Source organism: Dreissena polymorpha, chromosome 1 (genome assembly GCF_020536995.1).
Source record: "Dreissena polymorpha isolate Duluth1 chromosome 1, UMN_Dpol_1.0, whole genome shotgun sequence".
In the NCBI taxonomy this organism is placed as follows: Eukaryota; Metazoa; Mollusca; class Bivalvia; order Myida; family Dreissenidae; genus Dreissena; species Dreissena polymorpha.
The window spans coordinates 161,357,465-161,370,148 of record NC_068355.1 but is presented as its reverse complement, the minus strand read 5'-3'; the positions used below and the strand labels follow the sequence as shown (position 1 = coordinate 161,370,148).

The window sequence follows — 12,684 nt, the reverse complement described above, 5'->3', positions numbered from 1 at the left end:
TTATAGATTTAACTGAACAAAATACAGAACGCATATATATCCTGCTATGTTTACAGATTAAATATTCAGTATAGAGAATTCTGATTGGATAGTTATAGTAATGAACCATTTACGGGAATATTTAGTAGATTTTAAGAGCAAATGCGTTATTATAATACAAGTTGATCTCAATAAAATACATAACAAAAATTGGCGATATAAACTTTTACGTGGAAAATGTTAAATAACGATCAATATTTAATAATCATACACATAATTTTAGATCAGCATCGATTTTAATATTTTATTTGATGTTATGATTGATATTAAGTTGCTCAGGGTCGGGTATAAATATCGTTGATATTCAAAATTCATTTATTTATAGATAAATCTTACATACGCAGTGAAGACCGTGTGATGTTCGGGTTTTTTTTCTTCAGGGCTCAGTGAAATACTTTGACTTTGAGATAGCCACTGAACGGGTCAATGTCGCTGGTCCGATGACCATCGAATCATCCATGCCAGATAACCTGACAGAGCCCGTGCTGACGTTCGTTAATGCACAAATGGTATCCAAAGGGAAAAACCTCGTCTGCACGGCTCTTTGGAAATGTGTCAACCATTCTCTTAGACTGGTATGGGACATCAATTTTGCTTGTTTAATTTGTTCGTTTTTATTTCTAGTGACAATATTACAAATTACTTAATGTTTTCATTACTGTATCATGTATACTGCTGTTGATTGGATTGCATTGCCGTGTACTAAATAAATGACAATTTTATTTAAATACTAATAATTATCAAATCTACCATTTGTATAAAGGGCCACATTCTATACTTGCTGAATAAATTTTCACCGATGTTTTGCGTTAAACCATTTCGATTAAAACAAATCCATGTTTAAGTGGCTTCAACAATCAGCTCGTACCGACTGGAAACTGGCAGAAGGGCTTATGGGATACTGGCTTCGACTTCTGAGCGAAGAAGGATGTTGTATGCTTGCAAGCTATCAACTGAAGTATGTTACACGTGAGTTGAGTTGAGGTTTGCACTGTTGCCATGAAGCGCCGTAATGTTTCGACAACGTTTATGCCATCGTGTCGGAAACAACACAGGTTGAATTATACATACACCAATGCACATTCTGTCACATAACGGAAAAGTTTTGATAATAAACAAACGTCTGTTAATTCCTTTATAGAATCAAAACGATTATACGCAATCTGATAAATAACAAAGTTATGATATACGTTTTATATTAGAAATAACAAAAACTAATTGAAAAAAACAAACTGTAGTGGACATATTTTTGCTATGCAGGATAAAAAACATCGTGTGAACTCGGCTTAAATCCTAAGCTACATATACACAAAACACTGAATTAATATAAGTGTTTAAAATATAAAAATGGTTTAAATCCACACCATAAAGTAAAAGGACATATATTTTATTCTAAGGCAGACCGGTGTAAGAGATTCGGAAGTACATCAAGCAATGTCTAAACTGTTTGATATTAGTATTATCCTGACCAGTATTCCTTTAAGCGACATCTAAATGCTTAATTTGTATTGTGTTGAAGGTGGCATACCCAAAGTTTGTTTACAAATACAACCATGAAGGAAGGCGACCTCTGTGTAAGATAACAAATCAGCAGAACGCACTACAAATGTGTCTACAATAATAGGGACTTCTATGACCTCAATTCCTCTTTCGACTTAAACACCACGATGCGCCATTCCCGTTTCAAAAGATTACATAGAAGATTACAACCTCTTAACCTTGGATTAAAAAAAATGAGTGAAATAGTTGTATTTGTGAATGACCTATAATACAATGCAAACAAATCCCTTTCATAAATTCAATTATACGTTTTGATGTACTGTGTGATTGACATTTTCATAAAATAGTATTTAATTATTGTTCAGAAGTAACAACGTCAAAGTGAGATAGTTAACGTTTCGTCTTCAATGAACTTATGTAATGATAATTAACAAATTAACATTGGCAGATTTCCTGATTTAGATTTTAGTCTCAAATTTAATTCACCTTAATTTATTCATATTATTCTGAAGCCCCCATATATGAACGTGTTGCAAAGTTATGGCTTTCTTTAAACCTGTTTTGATAAAACAACGCTCTGACATTTATAAGTACCCTTGCCAATAATGCTTTCATTTTTCATAAACTTGTATTATAGTATTTATATATATACATTCACAAGGGACAAGAATATCCATACGAACTCATTGATTCTGTCTTTCTATAAAATCAGAAAAATAGATTTTAAAGTTGTATTAATAATTAAAAGAAATCTCAATTGACGTCAGAAGATTGAATTAAACTATTCTTATAGACGAGTTAATTGTTATTGTTTACATTCGGGATTTTCCGCGCATAAGTAAAACATGTATTAAGGGATTTTGTTTACTCAATAAAATTGATAATAAAACCGAAATAAACATTAAAATTCTTAAAAAATAGCGCAAATATATCATATTTATACGGTGGCATAGAGGTGACATTCACTCCTCTTTTTTTAAATTGCACTCTTCTTTTTCTATCTCGTGGCCACGAGTTAGCTAAGTCGGGATCTCGAGATCTCGAAATAGAAAACAAGAGGAGTGCAAAACTAAATAAAAGAGGAGTGCAATTTAAAAAAAAGAGCGGTGCAGTAAATAAAGGGAGGGTGCATTAAACTAAAGAGGAGAGAATTTCGAGATCTCGAGATCCCGACTTAGCTAACTCGTGGCCACGAGTTATTCAGCCAATCAAATACTATCTTCTTCCCTCAAATGAATCAGCCAATGAAAACGTCCTAAAGGCAAGGCTCTGATATAACATATTAACATACTACTATTAGTACTACTATTACTACTACTACTGCTGCGGTTTGATGTTGCTGCTGCTGCTGCTGCTGCTGCTGCTACTACTTCTTCTACTACTACTACTACTACTACTACTACTACTACTACTACTACTACTACTACTACTACTACTACTACTACTACGACTACTACTACTGCTGCTGCTGCTACTACTACTACTACTACTACTACTATTACTACTACTACTACTACTACTTCTACTACTACTACTACTACTACTACTACTACTACTACTACTACTACTACTACTACTACTACTACTTCTACTACTACTACTACTACTACTACTACTACTACTACTGCTACTACTACGAAGTGGTGGTATGATAATGATTGTATCCTTATTATGGATTTTTTCGGCCCAAAATTTAATATTGTTATGATGTTTAATGTTTTGGAAGTAAATTAACCGAAATAAAAGTACAAATTATACACAAAATGTCTGCCATATGGTCGCTTATTCAAAAAATTTCAGTTAAAATTCGATTCCACAACGTAGAATCGGAATTTCATGCTCTTCAAACTGAACTTGTTGTATTTCAGAATTGCATTTTGTAAATAACATTCAATATTAGCAACTAAATCCCTTAAATGTATTATTTTACATAAACATGAAGATATTACAGACATGAAAACTAAGAAACCATAATTAACATACACATGTACTGCATAATGCACAATGTGCGAAAATCATGAACACATATTCATTAAGCGCAAATGATTTACACCCGTTTGATTAACATCTGGTAAGCATGGACTACACAAATGAATTAATAATACTTATTAATTATGTTCCTTATATATTAAATTGCAGTTTACACACGTTGCTTCCCTTTGATAAGTGAACGTGTGTTAAGATTAGTTACTTCCCTTGTTATTGCTATCACCATAATTTGCTAAGTCAAAATATGTTTAAGTCGAAAAAAAATATGGATGAATGTTTCTTAAGCTCATTTATCAAATGCAGTAGCACAGATACGTAAATCAACATTATTTGTTATATATGTGTTTGTACTTTGCAAAGTTAGTGCTCATGGGCTCATGTATTTGCAGTTGCGTGAATTTAGTAAATTAAAGTTGTATATGCAAAACAAAATAAGTCTGTATGAAGATGCATGAAAATTATATATACAAAAACATGTAATTAAGATGTTAGTTTATGCCTGTATACTCACAAGTTGAAGCACTGAAATAAGTAATTTCAAACAAATATATAGACACATATTTTGCGAAAAGCATGTTGTGACCTTTTCAATTGTGAAATTTTGCTAACGCAGTTCATACTGTTTGACATTTAGCCGTATTCAGGCTGTTTTGAAAAACCTACTTCACGATTAGATTTCTGTGAAAAATAAATATTTACGGTGGATGCAGTCTGACAGTTTATTGTCATATTCCACGCGAAAAGTTTACGCCGAAATAACAATATTTACGCAGGACACCGAATATTCTATCAACGCGCAAATGCTTTATGAAATTTAAAATGACAACTTTGGGTTCATTCGAGTTGTACTTTCGGAACAGATGTGCTTTTAGAAGAAAAAGTACTAAAATTAATTTAAAAAAAGAGACTTACTAGTAATAAAATACATGTTTTACCATTAGGTGTTTTTAATCGTCCTTTTTCAAAATCCAGATTACCAAGTTTTTACCATTGATTTTTGTTATATGAAGATTGAAACGAAATTTAAAGAGGGAAATACATTTCGTATTTTGTTTTAAAATTAGCACAACGAAAAACGATATAAAGAAGTTTTAATTTTGTTTTCGTACTTTGTTTTTGTTTCGGTTATAGAAAAATCGGAATATAAACTAATATGCGTTAATTTTCAATTTTCATTGTGTCGATTTCAAAACGAAAACGGAAAACACGGTATATACACGGATCCTATATGTATGCTATAGAGATTTCTGATGAAATGCACGCATGCCTCAAACAACAATAACACATTACACAAAAGTTAAATTGTATTCAGCAAAAACTTGGGACATGTTAAGAATGATGGAAAGATAAAGTAGATAAAGGATTTGATATGTAGCGCTTTCAAATTAAGAGTCTTTTATTTGGTTTGATTTTGAGCGAATACGTTCACGGATGACAAGACTGTCAACAAAACGTTGTAAATTCATTATAGATAAACTCTTTAATGTGATATTTTAGAATAGTCATATTGCTCATTTTTTATGTTAAGCATTTAACTTTCTTTTGTTTTGGTCACATGAAATTTCTTATATTTTATTTTTTAGAGGGAATTAATTCGCTTTGGTATATACAGTACATGTATTTGTATACATGTATGTTGAACTACAGAAATGTTCATATATGAACTAAAATGAGCAATTTAGCTAAAGCTATGTACTACAGAAAAATGATTATGATAACTAATAGCTTACAGTAAATAACTTCTCTTCATTCAACATTTTTATTTATACATTTATACATGTATGAGTATTACTGAAAAAAAAATAAAGGGTTAAATCCGCCAAGGACGGAATATCATGTTTTATGGTGATCAGTTAGGCATTATCATCGCAAGTAAACAATAATGTTTGCTGTTTTGGTAAGTTTCTTTAAAGTTCCTTCCTCATATCCTAAATAATTGTTTCTAAATAGATAGTTAACAATAAATTTGAAATTATTTCTTAAATTATAAGGTCTCAGGCTTGTTCCGCCCTATGCCACGGGTCCGAAATTCGGCCCCATTCCCAATGCAAATCTGGTTGTTTTTTTCCCAATTGAAAAAAAAAATCCCAATTCAAAAAAAAAAATATATTTTTTTTTTTTTTTTTTTTTTTTTTACCCTTTAAATATATAAGTTGACCTGATCTGGTGTAGAAAATAGAAAGTATTGCATAATTAAATTATCTGTTACCTTGAATTTGTTTTAAGAACTGTAAAATATGTTAATGATTATTTAAGACTTTCCTTTTTTTCCTCAAAATCCGGCGCTTCCCGCGATTTTTTTCACCTCAAAAAGGCCAAGCCTTTTCCCCAAATTCAGATAAAAAAACCTGCACTAATCACACATGTTCATAATATTTTGTAAAATTTTAATAATAAGTTATCAAAATAGTCGTTATTTACCAGTTAACGGCTTCTTTGAAATATAAGAAACACTTTTTTAAATAATTTACATGCGATACTTTTTCCCAATTGAGCGAATTTTGCGATTAATTTTTTTCCCAAAATGGGGGTTTTCACGACGCGAAATTCCCAAAATTCCAGTGTGGTGTTTTCCCAAAATGGAGCGGAAAAAGCCTGGGTCTTATTAGAACTAAAAGCAATAAAAAAATTCAACAATGAGTTTTAAAACTACTTCACATTTTATAAATCCCTCGCAATGTATCCCTTATACAACGGTATGTATTTATAAAATTAAGTATGTTACTGATCGTGGTTACAAAATGAAACATATTTATTTAAAGCAACCATTTAATAATTACATATTATATAAAACATATAATAGTATAACAATATTTTGTAAAATATACTGCCGTAAATAGGCGTCGTGATATCCCTTTATGCAGTATTTTTTCTATGCAATAATCATGTGGTATGTGTGATATATATGGTTTGATAAACGCTAAAATATCCGTTTATTTAAAAATAAAATTTAAATAATATATATGATTTAAGCGCAAAAAAAGTATTAGCAGAGCGTGGTTTCGATCCACGGACCTCTGGGTTATGGGCCCAGCACGCTTCCACTGCGCCACTCTGCTGTTGCCCATATATGGTATAATACTAGAATATAACCTTGTGTAGTTTGCCAATTTAAATCGATACTGTTCAACATTGATTGCTTACTGGGGAAGCACTCTGGTTTGAATGTCAATTTTTTTCGATATGAATTGCCTCCCTTTTACATGTGTAGGTCCAAATATAACTCTGCCAATAAATGTTTAAGAACCCCTAAATATTACAAAAAAAATAACGTCTGATTGTAATAAAGTTTATATTTTAAGTAGTGTAAGATAATTTCTACTTCATATTTTGCGTTTGTATTGAATCAATATAAGAATTAGAGAATTAATAAATTTCCATATAAATATGATGCCGATAGAAATTCTAAATATTTATTGTTACACAGATGTAATTACAAGTAAAAGGTACAACGTTGCAACCAACTCAAGAATGCAAACAATCATCAACAACAAATAGTGGTACCCCCGATACATACATTTAAGGTAAATCCCGGTACATTTTAGGTAATGCGTTCTCAAATTACGCCTATGATTGCAAATATAGTAACTAAAAATAAAGATGTTTTCAGTCTGTCTTTAGAATGTTATCTTCTAATGTTTAATTATAATATAATATATATGACATATATTGAGGTCAGCTATATTTAATATATAGTACGTTTTCTCTAAATATAAATCCCGTATATAAAAATGAGTTGTAAATAAAGTTTAATTATGATATACATGTATATATGTAAAGCATTATTAGTTAGAAATCTTATAAACATATATACATCAACAATATTCAATACAAAACATAAGAGCTTTTAGCCTACCACAAATAATTAAGAAAATAATAATAGTGTTTTAACATTACAGGTATATAAATCCAATTTGTAACATATATATATATATATATATATTTTATATTTAAAAAAACAGGTATATTCTAACTGTCAATAATTTGCTTAATATGTTTTCCGATCGTTTATTTAACAGTAAAAAAGAACGATTTAATTAGCCCGGAAGTAAAATTTCATCCTTTGTCAATTTGTTTGATGATTCCGATAAAGGTGTGATAATTAGTTTGCTATTAACTGAACGCGTTCAATTATAAAACAATTATAACACTGTCAACACTTGATGACTTATGAATAATTGAAAACTATTACACATATTCATTCAACAGAAAAAATGAAGTGTCAAAAAAGTAATTGGAAAAGTTGCTTTCGATAAAAGGTGACTAGTAAAAAAAGTCACAGCATTCATTCTTCGGGTCGCATACAAGCACTAGTAGAATATGTGAAATAAGCTAATTATAACTTCACGTACAATTATGTGGTTCAAATGTGTGTGGATTTAAGATTCAGTTATCATATAGGATCTTTTGCATGACTGTGTAAGTGAATATACTACTGTTGTTGAGTTGTTAGAATATAGCATGTTTTAAACTTTTATATTACTTATTATTGTATATACATTGAACGATAATATTAATATATGTTATACCAAGAATTGTGTCGTTTTAATGTTTATTACATTGAAATGATGGCGCTTAGTTGGCGTGAAAAAGTAATTGCCATTAAATATAATTGTAACTTTGTATTTATTTATGTTATTTTTTTTTATTTAGAAATCCATGTAAAAGCGAAATTTAAAAACTTTAATCCGCACATCAAAACAATATAAGATTTGCTGTGTCATAAAAACAAGACTACAAATGATGGTTAATTTGAACAATGTGAACCATTGAAGGATTAAGTTACTCTGTGGCTTGTTAAGTATGCAAAACATTTATCAGTATGAAACCGCAGTATCTACCGTATATCCTTACAATAACAATTTACCAGTATTTGACCTTTGCCAAAGCGCTAATACGAAGAGTTCGGTCATGCATGCCACGAGGGAACATGCATTATAACTAAACGTAATAAAACGTAAATGAAAAAGACAACATGGTAAACATGTAATAATATTACCACGCGATTTTGGTCATGGAACAGGCTTGTTTTGACTTTATTAGACCCCTTTTGTAATACTTATACGGCATACTCCCGCCTCAGTGCATCATTCATTATGTCAAAATTTGACAGGCATCTTCAGTGTTATAAGTCATGGTGGAGTATGGGCAATTGGACCTGAACGAGATTTAAGATTTGAGCCGCGCTATGGCAAAACAGGGCGCAATGCACGTGCGTCAACAGCGCGCTATGCACGTGCGTAAAGTTTCATATCGGATTAGCTTATGAATTCAGCCAGGCTAATCAGAGACGACACTTTCCGCTGTTATGGCCTTTGCGGCACGCACAGACTAATGTGGAATAACACTTTACACATATGCATAATGCATTGTTTGCCGATAGGGCGGCTGATGGTGTAAATCCACTGTCATGTATGGCAAATGAAAATGAAGGAGGTTTGATAAAATCATACGTTCCGGTGCATGAGAATCTTTATAGCTGACGATAATATTTATTTATGAGATACGCATTTACATATACATGTATACACGTTGAATTAGAATACAGTAAACAGGTTTTAAACATCTATAAGTAAAAAAAAACAGTGTGTATCGAACAATCTAGACGAGAAAGGGCTTCGATTCTATATAAAACCACCACCAATCAACAATAGCAACACCACGATTTATGATTAAATAATATATCATCAATATATGTACACTGCACGCTAAACATGATGAAAAGTACTACTTTTGTTAACAAATCTGATACGCGCAAAATTTCCCTTTTTAACTACCAACAACAAACATTTGATAATGGTAACCGTACCATACATTTCGCGATGTCATTGGAGAATGTGTTGTTACATTAAGTAAGAATGTACGCAAATGCATTTCTTATATCTAACAACGTGGAAAAACACTTTAATAAAAAGTGCAGGTATTTTAGTAAATGCAGCTTTTATCGCGAATAATCACGAACATCGTGCTTCATTATTCAGCACTTTGTGCTCGAAGTTTAAACAAGTTCAACCGAGGTTGGTAAATTGCACATGGACTATCGAGTTACCTCGGCGAAGGACGTACCATCCTGCGGTCGTTCGGGGTTCCACCGGGCTTAGAATGGAGCCCTTCGCTTAAATCCCGCGTCTAATGTAACGTAAAGGTTATCGGGGATAGCGGCAATTCAAACATTGTTCTAATGTCGTAAATATCGTCCGTATAGAGTAAGAGTCACCGTCGGTCATTATTTAAAACAGACTCTGAGAGGAAGTTCGTAAGTATAATAAATTGCTGGTGAATCAGATGTGACGGAAACTCGAGATTGTTTTAAAGCAGTGGTATTATCAAAACACATATACCCGCCTTCCGCCCGCATGTTGTTGAATTTTTATGGAAGGTATATTTTTTTAATATTAATGTTTCGTTCATTTGATTCATGCAGTTATGAGGTTGGTGGTTTGTACATTCTTGTAAAAGGGCATTTGGCTTACATTTGAGTCGCGTTCTGAGAAAACTGAGTTTAAAACACAGGCTAATCATGGACGACACTTTCCGCCTTAACTGGATTTTCGCGTAGAAGAGACTTCCTTTAAACGAAAAATACCATAAAAGCGGAAATTGCCGTCCCTGATTAGCCTGTGCGGACTGCACAGGTTACTCTGGGATGACACTTAACGCACATGCATAAAGCCCCGTTTTCTCAGAACGAGACTCATTAAGATTTAGATCATAATAGCTTGATTATGGGCCTGAACAATTTAACGGCCAGTTAAGCTAACAGCCGTTTACTTTTGGATTAAGTTATTTATGCGACTAATTGTTAACACCTTAACCCGTTTATGCCTAGTGGACTCTCCCGTTCTTCTAAATTGGATAAATGTATTTCCAAAATAAGGGATGTCTCGTATATTCATTTCTATATTCAGAATATTTCCCGCAGAAATTCCTTAAAGCAAAAAGCGCAGACCCAGATGAGACGCCGCATCATGCGGCGTCTCATCTGGGTCTACGCTGTTTGCCAAGGCCTTTTTTCTAGACGTAAGGCATAAATGGGTTACCTGGCCGTTGAAAACCGAGCACTGTAAGGCCGTGTGACCGTAGGACCTTTGTTATCTAATATCGCAGGGCAAAATGTTCGACGCAGCATCCATGCTTACTAGTAAACCGTTTGCGATCAGAGATTTCTTTTCGTAATTGTCTTGTCGTCGTTCACGTGCTCAATACATGAGGGCCTTAGTTATAAAGATGAGGAAATTTAGATTGCGAAATGCAGTCGTAGGCGAAACATCTGGTCAAGCATAGTTTCAATTACCATTCAAAATAAGAAAACAAGCAAATATTGTTGTTTATATGCTCTGACATTATACCAATAGGTTGCAGTGCACTTATTCAATTTACATGTAACAAATATTGAGTTGCGTGTTGAACATTAATGTGCCATCAAATCAAGGTCTCAAGTGTCGTTTGCAGAACTTAGTTTCGTTGTTCGGGAGCAGACGACATCGAAAAGCAGTAAAAGTAGACGGACGCACTCGAGTAGATCTGAAAAAAGTTGACAGTAACAGATACCTAAAGTAGATGCAATTATGTGAAACGTGACCTCGAAGCGTCTAAAGAAGCTGGCGATAGAGATATTTGGCAAACAAATGCGCATTCTTTGTCACGGGTTGTTATTTGTACATGTCCAAGTGTCTGTGAAATGGTTTAAATATGAAATGTTTGTGCTCTGCATGTTGATGTTAATGCCAGTATTGTTATCACTTTCTAAATTATCCGACATTGCAGACGAATTTGCAAATTTTGTAGCTTATGTCGTAAAATTTATAGTAAACTAGAAGAATTATAGCACAAATGTGATGATTGTTATTGAAATTCCAAAGTAGTTACCGGTAATTCACACATTTTCCGGTGTACAAAATCGTAACCAACAAACGATATTCATTTAAATTTCTGAGTTTAGTCTGAAACAGCAATTGAATTTTCATTGGTTGTAATTATTAAAACACATGACGATCAAAGTAGGTGGACCGGATTTTGAAAACAGCGAAATGCAAAGTGTCACCTAAGTGACACTGAAAACAATGTGGAACACATGTGCCATTTAAGTGACTTTCTAATCGAATTATGCTCGTTATCAATAACTAGTACTGACGATTATTTACTGTAATATGCCAAATAAAGCATCAATATTTTCGTTAAAATCTTAAGCTTTGAAGTAGCCGTAAAATGACAAGAGGGTGTAATAAAAATAATCCGAATAAATGAATGTTACCAACAGTATGCTCGTTAAGACGGGTGATTCAAAAAAATGCCGACTTATCTTCGAATAGACTCAGTCACTGGGCAACGGGCTATACAGAACTGACCATAAGTCCTTCGACGATGTTTGACCACTGTGATATTTCGGACACACTGGTCAATTTGACCATCAAATCTACATTCCAACGAGACTACAAATCGCCATAAAGGTGATATATGTGACACTAACTCGGGGATATTGACTATTAGGTGTCGGAGTTAAGCAAAGCAGACGAACATTTAGGAGTGACCTTCTGGTCTATAGTAATGCCCAGCTGACAAATGAAATATCGTCTCTGGTCTATAGTAATGCCCAGCTGACAAATGAAATATCGTTGTCAATGCTCGGATAATAAATGTGTTTTAAGGATTTATATACATGTTGTGGTTTTGAAATGAACTTTCAGTGAACCAAAGTATACTGAAATCTTGGTTAACTAATCCGAGGTATCACGTCGCGCAGACTGTAAGTATATCAGAGACCGTTATGTGTTTGAAACGGACTGTTTGTTATTATCTTCTTAAGCACTTTCTTTTCAAAGATCAAAATAAATCGCAGACGACATAAGTGTTGTTGAGGTTTAGTTTCATGATGGGGACGATTTTGAGGTTATCCGAATATTTTGATAATGTTTTAAGCTTGTAAGTATGCAACATACTAAGCGGTTAGTGTCATATGAAAGGACACCATTGTACATTATCAGCTATAATCAGCGCTTGCATGTCCTGTTCTTTCCCCGCTGTATTGCCGAATGCTTGAGTTTTTCAAATTTTAAAAAGTAAAGAAAATAAAACAAAAAATGAGTAGTTACTTTCATTGCAGTAATTCACAAATCACAGTGATTGTGTCTTTCGTTTTGGCTTAATCGCTGATTG

At 32.9% G+C, this 12,684-nt stretch overlaps 1 non-coding gene across 1 annotated transcript; it reads right to left on the bottom strand.

Moving 5' to 3' along the window:
- Positions 1-6,515: 6,515 nt before the first annotated feature.
- Positions 6,516-6,587, bottom strand: Trnam-cau (transfer RNA methionine (anticodon CAU)). The gene has a single exon. It is a non-coding gene; the product is annotated as a tRNA-Met (tRNA).
- Between the last annotated feature and the right edge of the window lie 6,097 nt (positions 6,588-12,684).